Below are 27317 nucleotides of genomic sequence, written 5' to 3' on the forward strand. Positions count from 1 at the left end.
TCTATTTTGGAGTTGGTACGATGGGATTGGTATTAGTAGTATTTTCACACACAAAGGATGCAGCTGTCTGAGGGGGCCGTGTAGTTTAGCGAATCAGAAATAGGAAAAGTCAATCACAAACATTCATTCGAAAATAAAGAAAGGAGGAAGAATGAAAAATACTACGAGATGGAAATGTAGCAAGTGGAGGGAGCCACGCGGCGGGAGAATCTCGGCAAGTCGTGAATCGAGGGCGTGCGCGGAAGGCTAAAGAGGAGGGAGTGGACGATGGCAATAGAGGGGAGCAAGGCCGATCCCCTCTTCATGGCAGTAGGTGACCCCCCCCCCCCCCTCCACACGCTGCAGCCATACCTGACAGCAGGCCGGCTCGTCTGCCCAGAGAGGGGGAGGGGGGTTGGGCGGAGGGCTAGCAAGCAGACCGGCTGCGGGAGGCAGTGCACGGCCTCGATGGTGGAGAGGGCCGCTGGAGGCCCTGCAACAGCCTGGGGTTCGGCTGGACCGGGCACCTCTCCAAGAGGCCGGGCGTGTGGACTGCACGTGGCCTGCAGCGGTGGAGGACATTATGACTGCGCTTGACCAGGTCAGGATCCTTGTTCTTACAACAACTGGGACTTGAAAAATGGCACCCAAAATTGTCGACTTTGCATACGGTCTCAGAGTACTACTGCTAACACTTGTACTGTATCTGGAATGCTTATCTACGAGGTATCTAGTGCAAGTACTTATGTATTACACCTTATTGAACTGTATACAGAAATACATTTCACTGTACCTGTGACAATAAAGTACCATTGAATCATTGAGGAGTCTCTCGAGCTAGTTTAGCAATTATGTTAGCTCAAGATTAATATTTATTTTAATACCATTGACTACACTACACTTGGTGCTAAAACCCTTTGTACTTTATTGGTTGATTAATATCCGCTACGGACACTTCAACCGAACCAGGCTTTCAAATTTCCGCTAATCTTTACGTGAAGAAGTCATTTCGGATTTCACTCTTCAGGGATCCAGCTGGGATTTTGAGCTGGGAAAGAAGGAGAAGGAATGGCAGGAAATTGGCAGGGAAAGGATTCCAAAGAATGCAGCTCATTGACTGAGGGTCTAGAGGAGGAATATGGACAGAAGCAGCATTTGGAACGGGAGCAAAAAGGAGAAGGGTTGAAAACCAGCCAGGAAGACCACGATGGCAATGTTTAATAGTAGCATTGTAAAATATTTTAAGTAGCCAAGTAGGGTGTGTTTACAGGTGACCTTGCCCAAAGGCTTATTTGAAGGAATACAGTTGTACTGCAGCAGTGGCCCAGAGCTAGGGTTATTGATCCAGAAACACAAGTATGAATCGTCCCAGTACAGATGAGAATAATTACATTGAGATAAGTCAATATATTTTATATATAAAGACTGCACGGTGGTGAAGAGGTAGAGTTGCTGCCTTACCTTACAGCGCCAGAGGCATGGGTTCAATCCTGACTACGGGTGCTTGTCTGTGCAGAGTTTGTACCTTCTCCCCGTGACCTGCGTGGGTTTTCTCCAGGTGCTCTGGTTTCCTCCCACATTCCAAAGACTTACAGGTTTGTAGGTTAATTTGCTTGGTAAAATTGTAAATTGTCCAGAGTGTGTGTAGGATAGTGTTAGTGTGCGGGAATTGCTAGTCTGCATGGACTCGGTGGGCTGAAGGGCCTGCTTTCTGTGCTGTATCTCTATACCGAAAACAAAACTAAAATATTTGAAATATAAAGGGTCTGAGAAAGGGTCAGAAACTATTATGAAAGCCTATTGGTACATTCTCCAGGTAACAGACTATGATCAGGCCCATGTACAACTCCAGACCTGTCGACTAGCTTCTGCATGAGCCAACCAACGGCTTATTTCCCATGGCATGGACAATAAATGCTGGGCTCGTCATTAATTTGGTCCAAATATGGAGTCTGACTTGATAGCTCAGACAATCAGGACAACTTGTAAAAACAACTGTGGATGCTGATTTATATCAAGGATAGACACAAAGTGCTGGAGTAACTCAGCGGGTCAGGCAGCATCTCTAAAGAAAAATGATGGTGACATTTTACATCATGAAGTGTCCCAACCTGAAACAACACCTATCCTTTTTCTGCAGAGAAGCTACCTGACCTGCTGAGTAGTACTCCAGCACTTTGTGTCTATCTATAGTCAGGGCACCTTGCCCCTTTCAATATTCATTTCACAAAATAATTAATAATTCGGAAAGATGGTAATTCAGGCTCGTATCTCTTTGTGCCTAACTGCCAGTCTCTCAAGTCAGGCTCACGTATTGTTTTCAACCAAAACCATGGGTTTAAGGTGAGGAGGGGAAAGATTTAATAGGAACCTGAGGGGCAATTTATTTTTTTACACAAATTGTGGTGGGTGTATGGAATGAGCTGCCAGAGGAGGCACTTGAGGCAAGTACTGTCACAACATTGAAAAGACATTTGGACAGGTACATGGATAGGATAGGTTTAGAGGGATTTGGGCTAAACGCAGGCAGGTGGGACTACTGCAGATGGGGCATGTTGGTCGGTATGGGCAAGTTTTGCTGAAGGGCCTGTTCAAATGCTGTATGACTCTATGACTCTATTTACAATCATTTCCAGGAAATGTAAGTGGTGGTGATGATAGAAATGTTCATGCTTCCAGAACTTATGTACAATTGACATAGTTTATCGGACATCCCAACCAAGTTCATGATCAAAGCAAAATTACTCAGATCAAGAGCGTGCACAGTGGCACAGTGCCTCATAGCTTGATCCATTTCAATGAAAAATCAAATGCAATTAATAATCTTGCAAGTTGTTAATCAAAGATGGCAGAGTGACCCAGGTTCTATTCTGACCTCTGGTGGTGTAGTATGCACATTCTCCCTGTGACCGTGTGGATTTCCTCCGGGTACTCCGGTTTCCCACCACATCCACAAGACAGGGTTTTGTAAGTTTAGTTTAGTTTAGAGATTCAGTGCGGAAATAGGCCCTTCGGCCCACCGAGCCCGCGCCAATCAGTGATCCCCACACATTAACGCTACCCAACACACACTAGGGACAATTCACACTTATACCAAGCCAATTAACCTACAAACCCGTGCGTCTTTGGAGTATGGGAGGAAACCGAAGATCTCGGAGAAAACCCACGCGGTCACGGGGAAATTGTACAAACTCCGTACAGACATAGAAACATAGAAATTAGGTGCAGGAGTAGGCCATTCGGCCCTTCGAGCCTGCACCGCCATTCAATATGATCATGGCTGATCATCCAACTCAGTATCCCGTACCTGTCTTCTCTCCATACCCTCTGATCCCCTTAGCCACAAGGGCCACATCTAACTCCCTCTTAAATATAGCCAATGAACTGGCCTCGACTACCCTCTGTGGCAGAGAATTCTAGAGATTCACCACTCTCTGTGTGACAGCAGCACCCGTAGTCGGGATCGAACCCTGGTCTCCGGCGTCGCAGGCGCTGTAAGGCAGCAACTCTACCGCTGCGCCACGATGCCTCTGTAAATTGCCCCTATTGTATAGAGAGTGGATGAGAAAGTGGGATGGCATAGAAAGCGTGTGAACAGTTGATCAATAGTTGGTGTGGACTCGGTGGGCCGAAGGGCCCGTTTCTATGCTGAATCTCTATATGAAGCTAGATTAAATAATAAAATAAACAGAACGCAGATGCTGTAAATTTGAAATGATTAACAAAACTTCTGGAAACACTCAGCAAGTCAGTCAGTATCTGTGGTAGGAAAAGCTGATAATGTTTAGAGACACAGCATGAAAACAGGCCCTTTGGCCCACCGAGTCCACACCAACCAATGATCACCCTGTACACTCGGGACAATTTACAGAAGCCAATGAATCTACAAATTTGCATGTCTTTGGAATGTGGGAGGAAACTAGAGCACTTGGAGAAAACCCACGCGGTCACAGGGAGAAAGTGCAAAATCCAAACAAACAGGACCCATAGTCAGGATCAAACTGGGTTTCTGGTGCTGTAACGCTGCTCCACTGTGTCGCCTCATGTTTCAGATCTAAGATTATTTGTTTTAACCTGCTGAGTGTTTCCAGCATTTTCTATTTTTAATACCTTGAGTTACACTTGAAAGAAATCTGGCCAGTGCGCTCGCACTGCACTGTGCTATTATTATTTCTTGCTGCAATCCCTGATCGATATCAGAGGTTACTGCTTTGCTGTCAGTGCCAACTACTCTTCCTCAATCAAGTGGCTGTACTTTGTGTACGTGCCCAGTTCACCAACATCACTAGGCCAATCACTCTGGAAAATATCAGTGACAATTCCAACTGCATTTACATTTTGGTCATTGTTGGATTATCTTCCCTTCTACTTTGAAACAATGTGTGACATGGTGGTGCAGCGGTGGTGTTGCTGCCTTACAGCACCAGAGACCCGGGTTCGACCCTGACTATGTATGGAGTTTGTACGTTCTCCCTGTGACTGCGTGGGTTTTCTCCAGGTGTCCCCTTGTCCTCCCACACTCTAAAGACGTACATGTTTACAGAATAATTGGCTTCGGTAAAAATTGTAAAAGATTGTCTCTACTGTGGAGGGTGGTGCTAGTGTATGGGGTGATTGATGTTCGGCATTGACTCGGTGGTCCGATGGACCTATATCCACGCTGTATCCCTAGAGTCTAACTCTTTTGAAGCAACTGATTCTTTGAACCCTTCTCCACAGGGACCCGGCCCATCTACCCAGACCAGCAAGGTAGGGAATAGGGGATGACAAGAACCAAGGCTTGAGGCCCACTTGAGTGGACAGGGATAATGTTCGATTTTAATCCAGCAAAAACCATGAATCTTTAAGCTGCACATGCTGGCAGGCGTCCCGCAGTTTTGCAACCAGATCCTTGCTATTTACCAGGGCACAGAGTGATATTGTTTTCACAGCCAGACTATGTTATTAAGTCTGGCTATTTGGCCAACCATTACCAAGTCTCTTGAGCCAGATGCAGAGGATTAGCTTCAAACTGTCATTGCACTAATGTCATTTTAAAACTCATCAGTCCCAACAATCTCATTAATTCCACCCCTAAAGACAATGAACACTTCAGGCCGAACGGAAGCCTAGCAGCTCGTGAAGAATTTCCCAATCATCCCAGTATCCACATTTTCCATTACTCACTCTTTTAAAGAAGTCAATACTAGGTCTGTCCAAACTGGTCTATCTCTTATTTTCTTATTTTTGTAGTGGTGGTGGTGGGGGGGAGGGGGGAAGGGGAGTAGGGGAGTAGGGGGGGGGGGGGGGGGGGGTTGGGTTGGTAGGTTGTGACCGTTTAAGAGGGTGGTAGATATTGAGGGGGGGGGGGGTTGATGGAAATATACAGAGAATAGGGTACAGGGAAAATGAGTGAGGAAATTTGATTGCTCTATCATAGTCTTGAATGGCCTCCATCTATGTTCCAAAGGAATGTTGAGATATAGGGAGAATTTCTTGCACTGACTGCCAGCATTCTGATGAATCTCTGCGGTTAATCCTTCAAGGAGAACATCTCTCAGTAGAGGTGTAGTAGCCAAGGATACATGGACCACTCCTGATGTAGGCTTGTTGAGGCTGACCACCAGCCTGCAACCTAGCATCTTAAAGGAAGTTGCTGCAGAGGCAGCAAATGCATTGCTTGCAATCCACCAACATTCCCCCGGTTTCTAGGGCAGCCACAGAGGATTGGTAAACAAGGTAATGTTGCTCCTCTGGAAACAAGGGAGATGGAAAGCAAGAAACTACACGCTGAAATCTGACCAAGGTCCAAGAAAACAAACGTCCCCTCCTTATTTTATATTCCCGCTCTAAGGAGAGAAAGGCTAACATTCTGATAGTCCTCTTGAATGTTACCTCCTTGCAACTTAGTACTACTGACTATTACTGAGTCAAGAGTATTTTATTGTCATATATCTCTGATAGAACAATGAAATTCTTACTTGCAGCAGCACAACAGAATGTGTAAACACTGAAAAGATTACGGAACTATTCTCTCATAAGCTTGTTAACAGACTACTGAACGGTCCTCCCATAAGGTGATCAGATTATTGAGTGGTCCTTCCATTAGCTAAGATGTAATCCCAATCTTCCAACCTACCTTGTTGTTAGAAATTGGGTATTTTCTCTATAACTCATAAAGTCATAGAGTGATACAGTGTGGAAACAAGCCCTTCGGCCCAACTTGCTCACACCGGCCAACATGTCCCAGCTGCACTAGTCATACTGCCCGCGTTTGGTCTATATCCCTCCAAACCTGTCCTATCCATGTACCTGTCTAACTGTTTCTTAAATGTTGGGATAGTCCCTGCCTCAACTATCTCCTCTGGCAGCTTGTTCCATACACCCACTACCCTTTGTATGAAAGATTTACCACTCGGATTCCTTTTAAATCTATTCCCCATCACCTTAAACCTATGGTCCTTGATTCATCTACTCTGGGCAAGAGATTCTGTGTATACAGCCTATCTATTCCTCTCATGAATGTATACGCTACGAAGCTGTAAACTATATTTCCGCACTCTTTGCACCCCCTGCTGCCCTTGTGTATGGCTGGATTGTACTCATGTATGGTATGATCAGATTCAATTGGATAGCACACTAACAAAAAACTTTTATCTGTTTCTTGGTGCATAAGGCAATAATAAAATCAATACCACCAAGTGTATTTTTATGATTTGTCATCATAAGTACCTAAATTCTTGGCTCATTCACAGTTCCTCATCACTAACCATTTTCATCCATTTTCTCCAGAGATGCTGCCTGACCCATTGAGTTCTCCCAGTACTTTGTAGCTTTGTGTTTTGCTTGGGGTTCCTGAAAAGCGAATTCAAATGCCTTGTGAAAGGCAATGAAATCTGATTCTAAGCCTCACGATGTTTGATGGTCTGATATGAAGTGGCTCAGGTATTCCTCACACACTAGCTGCTACACACATACCTGGCAGGCCTCCAGGCATCGGCTACATATAAGGCAAGGATTCAAAGACTCGCCCTTAGAGACACTGTTGTCAGTGAGATTCCTTGGATTGAAAGCAGAATTCCATTGGAAAGTGCTGATGAGAATCCCACTGCCGTATCCCAGATGTTGGGACAGAGAGTGTCATCAGTTACCTTCAAAGTGTATTCCAACCCCATAAAGGGCACTCTGCTGAGAGTGAAAGACTGGCCTGTAGACTTTAGACTTTAGAGATACAGCATGGAAATAGGTCCTTCAGCTAACCGAGTCAGTGCCGACCAGTAATTACACCGTACACTAGCACTATCCTACACACTAAGGACAATTTGCAATTTACGGAAGCCAAATAACCTACAAACCTGCACGTAGTGTGTGGAGTGTGGGAGGAAACAGGAGCAACTGGAGAAAACCCACGTGGTCACAGGGAAAGCATACAAACACCATATAGACACCATAACGTCCATAGACAGGATTGAACCCACTTCTCTGGCGATGAACGGCAGCAACTCTACTGCTGCGTCACATAAGATTATGATTTCTAGCTGGAACATTCAAATATCCATCTTCATGCCAGAATATTCTATCAGGTCAGAATGCACATCTGCTGCTGGTTTCAGGTGTTGATGGCAGATTAGTGCAGTAAATGGCCAGTCCTTACACTGCTGATTCAGAACTCCTACAGCGGCGCAATATCTTAATGTAGATTGAACATAGTGCACAACTTGGGTCATTTATTTCATGTTGGTAAGAAACCGCTGATCCGGCCCCTGCTTGTCTCCAGCACCCGGACGCACTAAGACCCGGCGGGCTGCTGTATGTAGGGGAGAAGCCACCAAGGAGACGGACAAGGAGAGAGACCTCGGTTCGCAGGTCGAGCCACATGACCAAGGAAGGCAACAAGGCCTGGAGGCCCGCAGCAGCCTGGGGCTTGCCTAGACCGGGCACCGCTTGTAAGAAGCAGAGCGCAGACTGGACGTGGCACTTCTTGCATGCGGGCTCCGTGGAAATCTCTGTACACTTTGCTAATCAGAATGTGCTTAAGTACGGCATTACTCACCTGGACTGTTTGTAAGAAAATAATTTCACTGCGACTTTGCACACGTGACTACAAAGCACCATTGGACCATGTTTTGTAAAGTGGTATTTTCCTTCTGGAACTGATCCAGAGCTACATATTTTGTTTAAAGCATGACCTTAAAATATAATGCAAAGTGCAAGGTTTCTGTTCCAAGGTCTGTCATCACTGGCCTCCAGGTGCTCCGGTTTCCTCCCACATGCCAAAGACATGCTGGTTGTAGGTTAATTGGCTTCTGTAAATTGTCCTCTAGTGTGTGAGTGAGTAGATGAGAAAGTGGGATAATATAGAATTTGTGTGAACGGGAGATCGATAGTCAGTGTAGGGCAGATGGACCTGTTTTGATGCTGAATCTTTCATGATTCAGTGATTTTATATTAATTCTCACATTCATCCACTCACTAACACACTAGGCACAATTTACAGAGGCCAATTAACCTACAAACCCACACGTCTTTGAAATGGGAGGAAACTGGAGCACACGGAGAAAATGCAAACTCTACACAGACAGCACCCAAGGTGGGTTTTTTTTGTGGTTTTTTAAATTTTTTATTAGAAGTACAATAATATGCTACCATAGATACCTAGTATATATTGACATGTTCCAGTTCATGTACCGTTTCTTATTTTTTTTTATATGTTAACAATAAAAAGCAGATAGAAAGAGAATAGAAAAGAAATGGACAAGTGTGTGATATCAGAAAGTGAGAAAAAGAAAATGAGAAAGGAAAAAGAATAAAGAGAAAAGAAGAAGAGGTAGAAAGCAGAGGAATAAGGGGAGATAGCTATTTGTTATTCTTGACCACCATTCACCCAGTCCTGAAACGGATCACTTCTAAGTTTGTGTTGCACCATATGCTTGTAAGAAGTCGACAAATGGAGACCAAATCCTTAGGAATTGGTCTACTTTGTCTGTTACTCTCACACAGATTTCAAAAATCCTACCTCTGTTTTGAAACAGTGCAGTCATTATCTCGCCGTACCATAGCTAATATATCCCACTCCAGGAATACTAAACAGAAAGACCTGTATATTACCTCTAGCATTGTTAGATCTTGTTGTACACAAATTAACTATTGGTTTTAATGTACTTTATAACTACAAAGGCCTCTGGCTTACTGCTGTCTCATAGACAACTTCATTTCATTTTTCAGAATCTGGACACCCTGCACTATTCGCAGCTTCTGATCTGAATCTGTCACTTTTTAACATTCTAGAGGTAAATTAAACTCATAAATATAATTGTCCTTTTTAACCATTTGAAAAACTGTTTCAGAGACAGTGTGGAAAAAGTGAGTTTCTCGTTATGAAGCAAACCAAAAACTATCAGAGTCTACATTGCTCCTGAGTTAGCCATTCATCCTTATCAGTGTAGCCATTTATCACATTGCAGCGCAGGCCTGACACATAATTTATAAAATTCCGTGCGGTTTATAGCTCCCATTACTGGTAAAAAACAATAAAAATGTCAAACAAACGAGGTGAATAGCCCTTATTGTTCCCTGATATACTGCATGGTTTCATATCAAACCAACATACAGTAGATCAGGGAGATCCCAGGATCAGTTCCTGTGTTCAGCTGCCTCATCTCAACCTGAATGGTGGCTGTACAATTACCTTCAAGATGTTTGGGCCAAGCACGGGGAGAAAATAACACAACCACCCTTGCTAGAAGCATTCAAGTACTTCAAGGGGAAAATCAGATGTAGTTGTGATACCCTTCCATGTTTAAAAAGCCAGGTGATAGCATCCATGCAGCAGAGTTGACCCATCTGTTTAGTTTAGTGTAGCGAGGTACAGTGAAAAGCTTTCTTGTTGGGTGATATCCAGTCAATGAAAAGACTATACATGATTACAAAAAAGCTGTCCACAGTGTACAGATATAGGCCAAAGGATATAACATTTAGTGTAAGATAGTGTCCAGTAAAGTCCGACTACATATAGCCCGAGGGTCTCCAATGAGGTAGATGGTAGCTCAGGACCGCCGTCCAGTTGGTGATAGGATGGTTAAATTGCCCGATAACAGCTGGGAAGAAACTGTCCCTGAATTCAGAGCTGTGTGTTTTCAGATTTCTGTGTAACAGGACTTTCATCACAGCCCAAACACATGCTTCTCAACCAGGGAGAAAGAATTAGTTACAAATTTCAGTAATTGAACTGTTATCAGGCAACGGAACCATCCTATGGCCCATTCTTCATCGGGTGTGTGGCCAAAAATATGAAAAGTCGTGGCAAATACGGCTGGTCACGTGTGTGGCCGCCCACGGAAGCATTTTTTTCATAACTCAGTTGTATCTTACAAACTCTTGTGAATTTTAAAAAGCTAGAATGTTCATATCTTTAGCATTATAGTTCTGTAGGTAGGAAAATAGCAATGAATAAGATCAATCTCTTACAATAATTTTTTAATGTATCACTTTATGTGATGCCATTTGGTAACGTGTGTGACATTACGGTTCACTTTCCAAAGAATGGCCCCTATCAGCAACTGGCCTCTTCCATTGCCAGAGTGCGGCCATACGCAAACTGGATGAACAGCATTTCATATTCCGCCAGGTAGTGTACAACCCAACAGTATGAACATTGAATTCCCTCATTTTAAATCATCAGCCTATGAACACTCCCTCCCCCCTCCTTTCTCCCCCTCTCTTCTCTGTCCCACCTGGATGGCCCAGCTTTCCTCTCCTTTCCCCCCCAACAACACCCCCCTTCCCCCCGTTCCCATCCATCTGTATTTGTTCCCCTTGCTTCACATTTTACGTTTCTATCCTTATCTCCTAATTTCACACATTTTGTCTTTTTTGTCTTTTCATCCAACCATCAGCCTATCAACCCCCGCCCCCTCACCTGTATTGGCATATCACTTGCCAGACTTTGTCACACCCCCCACTTCCAGCGATGGCGGGACTGACATGTGATGAAAGAATGGATCGTATGGGCTTATATTTACTGGAATTTAGAAGGATGAGAGGAGATCCTATGGAATCATATAAAATACTTAAGGGATTGGGCACGCTAGATGCAGGAAAAATGTTCCCGATGTTGGGGGAGTCCAGAATCAGGAGTCACAGTTTAGGAATAAGGGGTAGGCCATTTAGGACTGAGATAAACTTTTTCACCCAGAGAATTCTCGGCCACAGAAGACAGTGGAGGCCAATTCACTGGATATTTTTAAGAGAGAGTTAGATATAGCTCTTAGGGTAAACGGAATCAAGGGATATGGGGAGAAAGCAGGATCGGGGTGATGATTTTGGATGATCAGCCATGATCATATTGAATGGCGGTGCTGGCTCGAATGGCCGAATGGCCTTCTTCTGTACCTATTTTCTATGTTTCTATAACTGTTGCATATGGCCTGCTAGACATGGCTTAATGTACAGATGAAATCCAGTCTAGAATACAATTTGTCCGTGCTACATCCAGGATGTTATTTGGTCGCACAGGGTTTGATGTATCCAGTGCTCCGAGCTGTTTATTGAGAGCATGTGGTGTGAATCAAATGGTCTAATTACTGCCTATTGTGAGATTAGCACCTCTCAGTAAGTGACAGCGTTGGACAATTTCCTTGGCATTTCTGGCCAAAGCTAGTCGCAAATATAAATATATCTGGCACTTGCCCACTGGGCATCACCATCATTGAGACAAGGATTGCACTTGGGACCACCTCCTTCCAGCATCTAGAAATGGAGGCATACAGAACATTGACCATAGATATATCTTGTTCACAAAAAAAAATAATTCAGCTAATTTTTTACCTATAAGCCCACCTTCAATCATAAGCAAGACCACAGAAGCCATCATTGGTCGTAGCATCAATTTACTTCTCAATAGTCCAGTCTCCCCTAATCATCTTATACGCCATTATAAGATCACCCCTCATCTTCCTGTACTCAAAGAAATAAAGCCCTAACCTGCCCAAACTCTCTCTATAGCTCAGGCCCTCGGTTCCTGGCAACATCCTCGGACATCTTCTCTGCACCCTTTCCAGCTTAACAACGTCTTTTCTATAAACAGGGCGATCAAAGCTGAAGAGAATACTCCAAATGCGGACTCAGAATGTCTAGTACAACAGTAAAATAATATCCCAACTTTTATAGTCAATATGCTGACTGATAAAGTCTAATGTGCCAAAAGGCTTATTGACCACCCTATCTACTTATGAGGCCTCTTTGAAGGAACTATGTACCTGCACTCCTCGTTCCCTCTGCCCTACAACACTCCCCACAACCCTTTCATTCACTGTGAAAGTCCTGCCCTGATTTGACTTCCCAAACGGCAACGCCTCACACTTATCTGTATTAAGCTCCATTCACGATTCCTCAGCCCACCTGCCCAACTGATCAAGATCCTATTATTAATGTTAATTATAATTTTCGCTATCTATGATGCCACCTACTTTGGTGTCATCTGCAAACGTACTAATCATGCCTTATATATTCTCATCAAAATCTTTGACATAAACCACAAACAGCAATGGGCCCAGCACTGAACCCTAAGGCACACCACTAGTCATAGGCCTCCAGTCCAAAAATGCAGAACTCGACCATCACTCTCTTCTTCCATTCATGAAGCCAGTTCTATACCTAGTTGTCTAGCTCTCCCTGGATCCCATGTGATCTAACCTTCCAGAGCAGCCTACCATGTGGGACCTTATCAAAAGCCTTGCTGTGAGTATGACACAAACAACCTGTATAGCCCATCCATGTTCTCCAGATATGCTGCTTGACCCACTGTTTCTCCAGCACTTTGTGTCTTTTATTGTAAATCTGCATCTGCAGTTCCTTGTTTCTTCAACCTGGAAAACTGATTAACCTTACCTCAATTTACAAACCAGAATCTCCATCATTTTTCTTTACGATACACCGACTGAAAGAATCCCACAGCACAGGAGACCATTCAGCCCGTCCTGGAAGTGAAAGAGTTCGACAAACATTTCTATTAGCTTGCTTTTTTCCCCCCACAGCCCTGCTAATTAATCTTTTGTAAGTGTACTGCCAATTGCCAAGGGGAATTTAATGGGAGAAAAAGTAGCTGCATATTTCATTAGCTGCTTGCAAGACAAATAATCAGTGCATTCTGCTGACTTGCAGAAATGAAGCAATGACCCAGAGGTCATTTCTCTTTTTAAAAAAAACGAAAACAGAAAATGTCTGCTCCCCCCCGAGTCGTTCACGAAACCCAACTCTTCCTCAAGGAGAAGCATTTAGCAGGCAGCCAGAAGACACACATTTTTTGCAGAGATTAGTCAGAGGCACATGGGACAACTACTTCTGTTGAACAAGTGGAGATTTCTTCAGCAGAGTCAGCAAGCTGACGAGTCTCAATGCAGGAGCAAGAACTGTATCAAGTTACGAAGAAAAGACAGACTGTGATACAAAGAAGAAAAGCTTTCTCACACAGAATTCTTCCAATGCTGACAAAATGGAGCAGGTTAACTCTTTCCCTCATCATAGAAACAGAGAAAATAGGTGCAGGAAATAGGTTTGAGCCAGCACCACCATTCAGTATGATCATGGTTGATCATCCAAAATCAGTACCCCGTTCCTGCTTTCCCACCCATATCCCTTGATTCCCTCTTGACACATCCAGTGAATTGTCTTCCACTGCCTTCTATGGCAGAGAATTCCATAGATTCACAACTCTCTGGGTGAAAATTTCTTTCCTCATCTCAGTGCTAAATGCCCTACCCCTTATTCTTAATCATTTTGCCATTGAAAGCTTTTTAACCTGATCCCAGAAAAGGATACTGACCTACTCAGCTCCCTTGAGACTTTGATTACATCAGCCTCTGCACAGGCCAGGAAGAGATCTACAGCAGTGGTTTCAACATGGGATCTAATAGTCAAGAGTAAAGGGCCTGTCCCACGAGCATGCGACTGCATGCGGCGAGCGCGACCAAACCGAAAGCGGGGGCCGCGCGGAGGTCGAGTGAGAGACGTGAAGTTCGAGCGAAGTCCGCGGGAAGTTCACACATGACGTACAGCGTCAAGACGCTACATCCAGCGTCGAGACTCTGCGTATGCCTGTCGAGGCGGCTGCATACGGCGTCAAGGTGGCTGCGGGCTGGCAGGCCGTTGCCGAGCGGAATTTTTGAACAGTGTCAGTTTTTCGGAGCCCCGCGCGATGTCGGGACCAGCTCCGCACAACTCCACACGGCTCCGGCGATCAAAGTGGGACCGGCCCCGCGAGGCCGTACGGATCAAGCGATCACGTTAGGTAGCGCTTGCCGCATGCAGTCGCATGCTCGTGGGACAGGCCCTTAAGGGTAAAAGCACAATTATTTTACTTCAGTGCTCTCAGAAGGTGAAGAGTAAGTGACTGTGTGATGGGGAGGGGAGAGGGGGAGGGTGCACAGGACAGGCATGGAGAGCACGGGGAGGAGAGAGGCAAAGTCCATATGTAAAGTGGAAAAATAAGAAACCTAATTTGGATTTATTTGGTATAACAGAACGTGTTTGAAGCAGACCAACATTGGTTGGTCTGTATGGTTAATATTAAAATTAAATTGCTTTTGAAAGTATAATAACTACAAAGGGAGATTGGGTTTGGAAGAATCAAATTACATGCACGAATGCGCAGTGGTAGAGTTGCTGCCATACAGAGCTAGAGACCCCGTTTCGTTCCTGTCCATACAGATATTGCACGTTCTCCCCGTGACCTGCGTGGGTTTTCTCCATGTGTTCCAACTTTCTCCCACATAGCTGATTTTACAGGATTGGCTTGGTAAAATTGTCCCTAATGCGTGTAGGATAGTGTGCGAGGATCGCTGGCCGGGGTGGACTCGGTGGGCCAAAAGTCCTGTTCCTGTGCTGTGTCTCTTATGCCCCTGTCCCACTTAGGAAACCTGAATGTAAACCTCTGGAGACTTTGCGAAGGTCTTACCTTCCACTACCTGCAACCTCCGGCAACCACCTTCAACAAGCATCGCAACCGGCTTCGACTACAAAATTACCGATTTTTAAAACGGCAACCTATTTTTAGTCGCGGCCGATTTTGAATTTTTTGAAATAATCGCCGGAACATAGAAGAAGTGGAAACCACTTTCGACCATTAGGGAGACTGACAAAAACCTCCGGGAACCGCACGGAAACCTTGGGTGGGGCGCAAAGTCTCCAGAGGTTTCCGTTCAGGTTTCCTAAGTGGGACAGGGGCATAAGAGAAACTAAACTAAATAATAGATTTCACTTAGGTGGCAAGGATTATGAGGCATAGAGCATAATCCTTCAGGTTCCTATTAAATTCCCCCCTCCCCTCACCTTACACCTATGTCCTCTGGTTCTCGATTCCTCTGCTCTGGGCTAGAGACTATGTGTGTCTACCCGATCTATTCTTCTCATGATTTGTACACCTCTATTAGATCACCCCTTATCCTGCTGTGCTCCAGGGAATAGAATCCTATCCTGCTCAACCTCTCCCATAGCTCCTCCAAGCTTTGTATAATAGCCCTGTCCCACGGTACGAGTTCATTCCAAGAGTTCTCCTGAGTTTGCCCTGATTCGAACTCGGAGATTTACGGTAATGGCCACTCGTCGGTACTCGAGGCTCCCGTGGACATTTTTCAACATGTTGAAAAATCTTCACGAGTCTTCCTGTGCTTACCTGCCGTTAGCGAGTCTTCCCGAGTACCTGCCGTTCGCGTTACGAGCCGCTAGGAGACGTCCCCGAGCTCCGACGTACCCACTACGTTCACTCTATGTGTTCACCACAAGTTTGATTTTTTTTTAAACTCGGGAGAGCTCTTGGAATGAACTCGTACCGTGGGACAGGGCTTTAAATGTCTGGAATTAACATAAGCAACATGCAAAATAAAATAAAGATGGCAACCAGAAGTCGTATTGCAGACGTCTGAAACATGTACTAAATCACCATATACGGCTTTGATAACTGAGTAGAAAGGAGAATTTATGACCTTTGAAAGTACACAGTTCAAGGCTTCCTGCACACAGTGTATAACTGAGGGTGGAGAGAGTGTGAAATATCCCAGTTTATTGGCAATACAAAGTTAGGTAGGAAAGTAAGCTGTGAGGAGTAAGCAAGCAGACTGCAAAGGGTTACTGCTTACTGGAGTAACTCAGCGGGAAAGGCAACATCTCTAGAGAAGGAATGGGTGACGTTTTGGGTCGAGAGCCTCACATGACACTTCATTGGCATTCTGAAAATCAAAATATATCACATCCAATGGTTCACCCTGACCTGTTTTCTGAGCAACAACCTAAAGAAAGTGCCAAACACAATTCCCTTTTCATAAATTCATGCTGACTCTGCTCAGTTCTCATTATTTATGCCAGCTAAAATTAATGAATGCATGAAAATATACTGTGCTTATGTATGTATCGGACATAACTAATAGACATCACACCTTTGCTTAGTTTAGCAATACAGCGCAGAACCAGGCCCTTCAGCCCACCGAGTCCGCGCCGACCATTGATCCTTACATATTAACACTATGCTGCAAACACTAGGGACAATGTACAATTTTATCAATGGTGAAACCTGCATGTCTTTGGAGTGTGGGAGGAAACCCGAGCTCCTAGGGAAAACCCACGCAGGTCACAGGGAGAACGTACAAACACTGTGCACACAACACCCAGAGTCAGGATTGAACCCAGGTCTCTGGAGCTGTAAGGCAGCAACTCCACTGCACTGCCACCGTGCCACCCCAACGGGACACATGGATTTAATGTTGCGCATAAATATGAATTTCGGCTGCATATTATCTCAACACTAAATTAATTTACAACTAAAAAGTTATCCATGTCTTTGCTGCTTTCCATCATGGGCTCAAGTTGCTGTCAGAGTCAATTTGGTGACTTCATGATCTCTGACCCAACAGCTGCAACCAGCTGGACTTGCTTTCTTTTCAGTCCTCATTAGGGGGAATAATTTTTCTGGCAAGAAAGTAGAATCAATTAAATCTACGTTAGGACTGGGCAGGTCAAATATCAGAAATGTTCATAAGATGAGCTCATTTAAATAATAATGTTGACAAAATGGTGAAACGCATGGGTAGATGTTCAAAAATCATCTAATAGGTCCAATGTGCAGTCATCTATGTTGATGGAAAACTGAGCAATGAGATCCCACAAAAGTGGAAGTTTGCAGCCTCTAGGATTTACCTGATTGACACTTTAGAATGTTTGTGAACTTGCATCTATAAAATGATTACATTTTAAATTTCACCCTTTGGTAAAAAGGAGCAGCTAGTTCTTTAGAGTTTTAGAGATTAGAGTTTCCTTTATTGTCATTCAAACTTTTAGTTTGAACGAAATTGCGTACCTTGCAGTCGTGACAGAAAATAAAGCAATAGAACAGACAATGAACACAGTTTAACACAAATGTTCATCACAGTGAATCTCCAGGCACCTCCTCACTGTGATGGAAGGCAAAAAGTCTTAAGTCTTATCTCTTCCTTGCTTGTTCTCCCTCTGTGTTGAGGCGATCCAGGCTTTCGATGCTTGGCCCCCCCGCCGGGTGATGGTAAGTCCCACGGCCGAATCCAAGCTCCGCGAACGGGCCGATTCAAACTCCGCGGCCCAGGGCGGACGAAGCTGCCGCCCTCCAGTCTAGCGGACGAAGCTGTTGTTGCGGGAGCTCCGGAGATTGGGACCAGCGAGAGGGCCCGCGGCCGAAGCCTCCGAGGCTCCGAAGTCAGGGCCGCAGCCACAGCGCCACCACAGCCTCCGAAGTCGGCCAGCTTCGCGATGGTGAGTCCACAGGCTCTGTCACCGGAGCCTCGAGGTTGGTTCCAGTTGGAGGCCACCAGCTCCACGATTAGGCCTCAGCGCAGACGGAGACGGAGATACGACAAAGAAAAGGTCGCATCCCCGTTGAAGGATTAGGTTAAAAAAAAGTTTCCCCCACCCCCCACACATACACAACTAAAAATTAACTAAAACATACATCTAACAAGGCAAAAGAAAACAAAAAAAAGGAAAAGACAAATGGACTGCAGGCGAGACGCAGCTGCTTGGCAGCGCCGCCACTTCCGGAATTTTAGACATGGTGCGGAAACAGGCCCTCCGCCCCACCGAGTCCGCGCCGACCAGCGATCACCCCGTACACTAACATTATCCTACACACGAGGGACAATTTACAATTTTACCTAAGCCAAATTAACATACAAACGTATATGACTTTGGAGTGTGGGCGGAAACTGAAGCATCCGGAGTAAACCCACTTGATCACAGGGAGAACGTACAAACTCCGTATGGACAGCACCCATAGTCAGGATTGAACCGGGGCCTCTGGCACTGCAAGGTCTGGCCCTGCATAGCAACTCAAACGCTGTGCCACTGTGCTGCCCCTTCATTGAAGTTAAAATTCACACAAACCCCCCTCGACATACCAATAGCACTATACACAAACCTATGAACTTTGGAGTATCCTGTGTCTCAATATTAGCTCTGTCGCACAATGTGACAGCAAAAGTAACTGATGTGATCATGACTTTCAGATAGACTCGCGAAATGGAGGGCCAAAGGTCCTGTTCCTGTTCTGTACTCTTCCATGTTCCATAACAAGACCTTGTCGTATCAAAAGCACAGCTAATAGCAGTGACTGAAACATTGTGGACACCTTTATATGGTGTTAATACAAAATGTTATTGGTGTTATAAAGCTACACAGCACGTCAAATGGTAAAACCTCACATCCAATAAGTAGGTCATGAAATAAAATTAGAAATTAGGAAATAGCAGGTCAGGCAGCATGAATGAAGGGATAGACAATGCAAACACTTCATGTCAAAGACTTTTCAACAGAACCAGGGATATTAGAAATCAAAGAAGTTTTAAGTTGCAGAGAAGAGGGGCAGGGGGAGCAGAGGGAATATCCCAAAGAGGTTGGAGATGAATAGAGTGATTGACACAACCAGAATTTCCATGGTTCTCATGAAGTTTGGATATGCACGAACTGTTCTGTATCTCACTGTTCCAACAATGTTTTTTTTCTCTTCCCTGTCCTCATTCATCTCCTTCCATTTACACTTTGATAGCTCAGTTGTGATTGACAATTTTCACTAACACTGCCGCCTCTGCCTGCTTAATAACAACCATCATCATTTATATAGCAACTTTAAAGCAGCAACAGGTCCCAAGGTGCTCCTCAAAAGCATTATCAATCAAAATATGGTACCGTAGAAATGTAGATTGTCTTGCACAATAAAGTGGAAAGGTTTGTAAAGGAATAACAGAGTTCTTGACAGCTGAAGACACATCCACCAACATTGAAATGATTGAAGTCTTGGAATAGGAAAAGCATTAAGCTCCTGGGGGGTTAGAAGGGATTACAGAAGGTATTGAAGGACTCAAAATCACAGACAAGAATTTTAAAGGTTCAGATATATAAGAGTGAGTGAGTGTGAGGGGAAAGAAATGAATGAATCCAAGATATTTACTGCACATTAAAGATTGGAGGCAATGAGATGTGGCGAGAGTAATCTCACTTATGGCATCACATTTGACTGTTTGACACCAGTAGACATGCAGCGGAAATAAAAAGTATAAATGGGAAAGGGAAAAATGGAGATAAAGAACAATAATATAGTCAAGAAAAACTTTCACACAAAGCAGGATAAATCCAATCTGACTGATCATTGCCAAATAAATCCAATCTCAATTGGGAGTAAAGTGATAGAAGGTGTTGCCAGCAGGACTATACAGACTGTCCTTACTGATCAAACATTTGCTTACTAATGCCCAGAATGGACGAGGAGTGAGATGAGGTGATAATGACATCAAGGCTGTGTTCTACCAAGTATGGAGACCTGGTAAAACTGGCATTAGGCATCAAGGGAAAAGTACACTGATGCACAGAATCACACCGCACAAACGCACGACTATTCTGGACCTTGTCACCCACGTCAATGGTTTGAATATCTAGTCTAATTCTATTTCATTATATTATGCCCGTAGCCTTCTGAGCCTTTTCTATCCAATTAATATAGGCAATGTACACAGGTTAAGTTAATGGATAAGGTCAGGTGGATCATAAATGTTGAAAATCGATGCCATTCATTTTGTTGGGAAAAGAATAGGAAGGCAAACTATGTTTTAAATGGTTTGGGATTGAAAGATTATAGAGTCACAGTATCATACAGCACAAATGAGGCCTTTCAGCCCAGCTCATCCATGCTGGCCAGATGCCCATCCATGCGAATCCCAATGGCCTGCAATAGATCTGTATCCACATCTTTCATGTTTAAGTCCTTGTCCAAATTATTTCGAAACAGCATAACTGTATCTGCCTCTAACACCTCCTCTGTCAGCTTATATCAAATAGCCACCAACCTGTATGTGAAAAACGCACCCCTCAGCTTTACTTTGAATTTTTCCTCTCTCACCTTAAACCTGTGCCCTCTAGTTCTAGACTCCACTGCCCAGGGAAAACGATACTGACCATCTATCAATGCTATATCCCTCATAGACACAAAATGCTGGAGTAACTCAAGTAAACTCAAGTCAGAACCTTTGTTCAAAGTCTGAAATCATTTTGTGTCTATCTTCAGTATAAACCAACTTCTGCAGTTCCTTCTTACACACTATGTCCATGAAAACACACATTTCCAGATTGAGGGACAGTTTATTCCCAGGTGTTATCAGGCAACTGAACCATCCTATCAACTACTAGAGAGTGGGCCTGACCTCCGATCTACCTCACTGGAGACCCTTGGACTGCCTTTTATTGGACTTTACTGGACTTTATCTTGCACTAAATGTTATTCCCTATACACTCTGCCTGGTTCACCCAATTGTACTCATGTATAGTCTTTCCACGGACTGGTTAGCACACAACAAATGCTTTTCACAGTACCTTAGTACATGAGATGATAAACTAAACTAAAGTAGTTATTTCAGTCTACCCGAAACAAGATCCTGGAAGCCCCCCCTATAAAACTGTGCGAGACACTTCACCAGAAGACTGCAATGTGTTTCCACCACTTTTGCTGATGCAGTTACAATTGGACAATGAATGCTGGCTTTCCCAACAATGCTCAGATATGGAAAAATGAACAAATAGGCAAGGCAGAATTATTTTGCATTAAGGTATCCTCCCACATCCCAAACATATGTGGTTGGTAGGTTAATTGGTCACTATAAATTCTCCCCTCAGTAGCCAAGTGTTAGAGTCTGGGAGAAGTTGAGTAGGATTATTGTGGTGGGTAGTTTGTGTAGGATTAATGCAGGAGCGGAACAGTGGCGCAGAGGTAGAGTCGTTGCGTGACAGTGCCAGAGGCTCCGCTTCGCTCCTGAACACAGTGCGGACTCAGTGGGCTGAAGGGCCTGTTTCCGCGCTGTAGTTTTAAAGTCTAAAAGTCTAAGGTAACGTCAATGAAGACTTGGTGGTCGCTGGAGATTTGGTGGGTCGAAGGGCCTGATATGTGACTCTGGTTCTTTGGGACAATATGATTCTAAGCAGCTAAGACCACCCTCAATAGTTTGAAGGCTTATTGATCTCAGGATCATTTCAGATCTTGTATACAGATTATTCTTACAGCCAAGTTAACCATATCACCATTACATCAGTTTTCTCAGTTCCTGCTGTTGACTGCTGATGAACAATAAACTTGTTGATGCACAATAAACTGTTGATGAACACTTATAGAAACTTACAAAATCTTATAGAAACTTACAAAATTCTTAAGGGGTTGGACAGGCTAGATGCAGGAAGATTATTCCTTATGTTGGGGAAGTCCAGAACAAGGGGTCACAGTTTAAGGATATCTTTTAGGACCGAGATAAGAAAATCATTTTTTACACAGAGAGTGGTGAATCTGTGGAATTTTCTGCCGTAGAAGGTAGTTGAGGCCAGTTCATTGGCTATATTTAAGAGGGAGTTATATGTGGCCCTTGTAGCTAAAGGGATCAGGGGGTATGGAGAGTAGGCAGGTATGGGATACTGAGTTGGATGATCAGCCATGATCATATTGAATGGTGGTACAGGCTCGAAGGGCCGAATGGCCTACTCATGCACCAGATTAGAGGCTCCAGTAGCTGCGGCTCAGCTACTGGAGCGTCTGTCTCATATCACCAGGATCCCAGGTTGAATTCTAACCTCAGATGCTGTCCATGTGGAGTTTGCATGTTCTTCCAGTGACAGCCGGGGTTCCCTCTGGGGAGCTCCATTTTTCACCCACATCCCCAAAACATTGACAACTGTAAATTCCCCCAAATATGTCACGGAATCAGAGGGAGAGAAGTACCAAGAATATGGAGAGAATAAAACATGGAATTAATTAGGATTTGTGTAAAATCTAATTAGATTAATCAGATTTAATGGTCAGCATGGTGGGTCCAAAGGCCTGTTTCTGTGCTGTAACTGACTGTGAAGATGTTCTCACATGATCTCTTGGTGAATTAAAATGTCCCAGCCACTAGCAGCTCACTAAAGTCATCATTTTTGATGTGTGACCTATTCATGGATAATGACATGAAGAAATACAAGGGTGAAGGACAAGATTTAAAAAGAGCAAACATGGCCTCACTTGTCGTTAGGTCCCGCATACATCCAAAAGGAGACGTCAGACAGACAGCGAGCGAGAGCAGGAACCTTGACTCAATCCTCAACCAAGATTCATTCTCAAACCAATCCAGTTTCTTAAAAAAAGCTGGTGATTTGATTCATACACAGTCCCAATCGAAGAAAAAAATGAGAAATGATGGGAGATTTTGAGGCAGAGTTTAAATGGTCATGAATGGAGCAATGGTGTCCATTCGGAATAGAGACCAGTGCGCAAATCAAGCCCTAAATGGTGCAAGAGCAATCTCCCAAGGATGCGTAGAACGGAACTGCAGATGCTGGTTTATACCGAAGATAAACACAAAGTGCTGGAGTAACTCAGCGGTTACTCCAGGCAGCATCTCTGGAGAAAAAGGATAGGTGATATTTCCTGTTGGGACCTTTCCTCAGAATCCCAAAGATGTTCAGCTACTATAACATTGTGCATAAACTACAATGCACTATGTTGGATTCTACCAAACAGAACGTGGTGCATTCTGTTTTCAGCAGTTTAGTAAGGATCATAACCTGAATGTTGCTCATGATGTCCCTGCAGTGCTTCAGATACATTTCAACAGGATCCATGTTCCCGAGACCAAAACCCACTGAACGCATTGATTTACTGAACGCATGATCCCACAATGAAACTCGATAAACCTCAGTAACGGATGATTTTTAAATATTTCCTTTAAAAAAAATTTTTATGTACTGCAGAGATTTATAAGAAACTTTTATCTTAGCTTTATTCCCAGTAATTCTGTAAAAAAACGTATAAAATATAACGCACTGCCTCAGGTTAACTGTTTGTGCACTTGGTGGCACACACTCAATTGACCCTAGTCAGACAAATGCTAGAGGTGTGCTTGTGAGAGTGTGTGAGCGAGTGTGTGAGAGAGAGAGTGTGTGTGTGCGTGTGAGAGAGTGTGTGTGAGTGTGTGTGTAATGGAACTGTCCCACTGTACAAGCTAATTCAAGAGTTTCCCCTGATTCGAACTCGGAGAATTACGGTACTAGCCGCTCATAGGTACTCGGGGCTCTCGTGGAAATTTTTCAACATGTTGAAAAATCTTCACGAGTCTTCCCGAGCTTACCGCATTTCCCGAGTATCTGCTGTTAGCGTTACGAGCCGCTAAGAGACGTCCCGAGTTCCGACGTACATTCTACGTGCTTACCACGAGTTTTATTTTTTTTTAAATAATAGGGTGAATGCACAAATGTTACTTACTACGTAAGTCAGATGGGGTAAGGGAATCAATGTGAGAGGATGTATGTTTAAGATGAGAGGGGCAAGATTTAATACGGACCTGAGGGGAAACATTCTCACATCTTTTTTTTTATAGTTTTTAGTGAGTCCTGTTTTTTTGTTTGTTTTTTTGTTTGTTTTTTTTTTGTAGGGTATATGGTCTTTTAATGTGGGGTGGTAGGTGTAACTTTATTTCTAGGTCCCTACCTGGTCGGTGTGGCTGCCCGTCGACCTGTCCTCGTGGCCTACCTGCGGGCTTGGAGCACCGTTTCCTGGCGGGGACATCCCAGCACCTCGGCCTCGGCGGCGGCACAGCGCTGGAGCGGAGCGGAGTGGAGCGGGCGACGCCTTGCCTGGGTCGCCGCGCTGGAGCGACGCGCTGGAGCTCTGGCGAGCTGGACCGCCGAGAGCAACATCTCCGGGCTGCGGATCTGCGGAGCGGAGAGGCGGCGGTGCGGAGAGGCGGCAGTGCGGAGAGGCGGCGCCGACTTTGTCATCGGGAGCCTGGGAGCTCCAAACCGGCGGCTTCGGCAGCCGCGGGCTCCAACCAGGAAGCGGCCGTTCCAGGTGGCCCAGCCGCCGAAAGGACTCTCCCGACGCCGGGGCAAGACCACCCAGTGAGAACGGCCAGGGACATCGGGCCTCCGTAGAGGCAATTGCGGTGGCCTCAATAGGCCTGACTTTGGGGTGAACATGGGGTGGGGACTGGACATTGTGCCTTCCTCCACAGTGCTACCCACTGTGGGGGGATGATTTTTTTGTCTAATTGTAGTCCTGTAGGTCTGTGTCCAAGATGGCTGCCGTGAAGAGAGAGTGGACGCTGGCGCGCTTTGGCTGCCGCTGCTCTCTCTTCACACTGTGTTTTTGATTTTCTGTTTTTGGATTGAATTCTGTTTTTAATTTGTGTCTCTGTGATGTCTTTTTTTACCTGTTCTATTCCGATTATATGTTTTTATTCCGATTACTATGTAAGGTGTCCTTGAGATGTCTGAAAGGCGCCCATTAAATAAAATTTATTATTATTATTATTATAATGTAGTGGATATGAGCTGCCATAGGAGGTAGCTAAGGAAGTTACCATAACAGCATTTAACATCTAAAAACAATGACCTCCAGGTTCACGAAAAACTTCTTCCCAACAACCATCACCACAGACGTCAACTAAACGACAAAGTGTCTTGGTTGCACCAGGGACTTTGGGCTTTTGTTTTGCACTAATATTGTTTTTTTTATTGATTGCACTTTCTTTTGATAATTGTATTATCTATGAGTACTGTGTTTACAGACCTGTTATGCTGCAGCTGCAAGTACGAATTCCATTGTTCTCTCTTCGATACATAGGACAATTTTAACACTCTTGACTTCTAAGTCTATACCACCTACAAGTGCAGCAGAGTGGTCCATGCATGCAGTCTCCACTACTTCATACCTCCTTCACCATAACTGTTGGTCAAACACCTCTTCAGTCTTAGGCCCCCCTCGGTCATGGCTGACCATGGGTGACTCCAGGATTGGAGGACGCGTGTGCGTGACTTTGTTTAACGTGGGGAGACTGGTACACAGACAGCCACCACACGGTCCTTGACAGATCTGGGTCAGGATCCTGTGGCATGGAGTCCAAGACGACCGGAGCCCCTTTTCTGCTGCAGCCTTCATCCGCCTTCCCAGCCGTTGTGACGCTTCACTAAGATCAGCCATCGTCCTCCGCCTGTTCCCCCTCGACCTTACCGCCATGGGTGGCCCTACCAGGAGCACAGCTCCAGGCGGCATAGCTCTCAGGATCTCAGGACCACACAAGCTTCTCCACCACGACAAGGTGACAATCAAACACCAATCTTCCCACAACCCTACCCAAATTGTTTAAAGCTTCAAATCTCCCCTTGGGCCTTCATTTATCACTGTTATTAAAGTTGGAAATGCTCAGCACAGTAGCAGGGGGAAGGCAAGATGCAGAGGGGAAAGGGAAAGTGGGTGGAGTAGAAGTGACCACATACCGAAGGTTGGCAGCCCGGTATCTGCAGCTCGCTTTGAAGTTCCAGACTGGTGACCGAGATGCAGTTCACAGCTTTACGCAGCCGCAGTCCCTGTAAAACATAAGTAAGGTAACGTTCAAATGAATTGCTCAGTCTTTCCTTCAAAAACGTTGTAGATGGGTTATGCATGCAACCTATAATGTAGTTACCTCATCACCACTAACCACGCCCCATCATATTAGTATAACTGTAGTATCCTCCCTTTGTTCCTCCCACTAGGTCCCAGTACGCCTGAAGGCTGGATGCAGTCAGTGCTGGGACGTGTGTGCCATGTGCTATAATAAACTACCAGTAAAGGTTACAGTGTGTCAGCTATCACTCCTTTACATGGCGTCAGAAGTTTAAAACTCGCGCTTCCCGTTTACCGGTTTTCATTTATTTTGTCCCCGTTAGTGCCCAGTGTTGGGTTTCCCTTGACATGGCATCCTCATGCCGAAAGCCATCTCCCCTTGTCTTCGACGCTGACATTGCGGAGCGATGGTCGACTTTTGTGATGGACTACACTCACTACGTCAATATTGCGCACCGGAACGACCCAGCCGCGGTCAAAGCATCACTCCTGCTCAACCTGGCTGGTCCCGACGCAATGAAGAGAGCTCAAGCCTTTGTCTACGAACCAGCAGTCCTGGATGACAACGAGCAGCCGGTCGAGCCAGCTGAATCGGCCGACGACCCGGTATGTCTTTTGCGCAAGTTCGCGGAGATATGTGACCTGCCCTCCAACCGTATACTGGAGCGGGCCAGGTTCTTCTCACGCAAGCAACAGCCGGATGAACCTGTTGAGTGCTTCATCGCCGACCTGCGACACCTTGCCCAGCGGTGCCGATTTGAAACCATGCGCGACCAGCTCACCAGAGACATTCTCGTCACTGGCATGATTGATCAGATGCTACGTGCCGACCTGCTGCAACGGCCTGACCTAACCCTGACTCAAGCAATGCATGCGTGCCGCATTGCCGAAGAGGTCACCCCTCCGCATGGGCAGAGGGGGTCTGACAGCCGAGCCATAAATCTAACTGGTGTTGCTGGACAACGTCGTATGAGGGACAACTTTCGCCCTCCACCGCGGCCCGTTCGTACATCCCGGGACCCGAGATCTAAAAAGTGTCCAAACTGCAATTACGTGCACTCCACAGAATCACAGTGCCCAGCCCTTGGGAAGACCTGCAATTTCTGCGGGAGAAGGAACCATTTTGCAGCTGCCTGCCGGTCCCGTGGGAAAGTGCCCTCAGCTCCCAGACAACTCCTAAACAACCTTCTGCAAGTTGATAGCGAGATGGATTCTCAGTCCTTTGTTGACGCTGCCCCCGACTCTGAGCTCTGCTATTCCACGGGAGATGTAAGTATTTACACTCTCCTCCACAGCCGATCTCGCCTCCCTGATCCTTCTGTGAATATAACTGTAAACAACAAGTCCTTCTCTGCTAAGCTGGACACGGGGGCGAAAGTGAACGTAATGTCAACAAAGCTGTTCCACCAGATAAGGAAGAATGAGCTGCTGATTGCAGATCGCTCTG

At 45.1% G+C, this 27317-nt stretch overlaps 1 protein-coding gene across 3 annotated transcripts in view; it reads right to left on the reverse strand.

Annotated features, from left to right (window-relative positions):
* Positions 1–27317, reverse strand: part of pknox2 (PBX/knotted 1 homeobox 2) — a 403962-nt gene that overhangs the window by 159994 nt on the left and 216651 nt on the right. For all 3 annotated transcript variants that reach the window (XM_033049503.1, XM_033049501.1, XM_033049502.1), the window contains exon 3: positions 25762–25851. The gene's annotated coding sequence lies outside the window, so the exon portion shown is untranslated. The remainder of the gene's footprint in view (positions 1–25761; positions 25852–27317) is intronic.

The sequence above is a fragment of the Amblyraja radiata genome, chromosome 33 (genome assembly GCF_010909765.2).
Source record: "Amblyraja radiata isolate CabotCenter1 chromosome 33, sAmbRad1.1.pri, whole genome shotgun sequence".
NCBI classification, from domain to species: Eukaryota; Metazoa; Chordata; class Chondrichthyes; order Rajiformes; family Rajidae; genus Amblyraja; species Amblyraja radiata.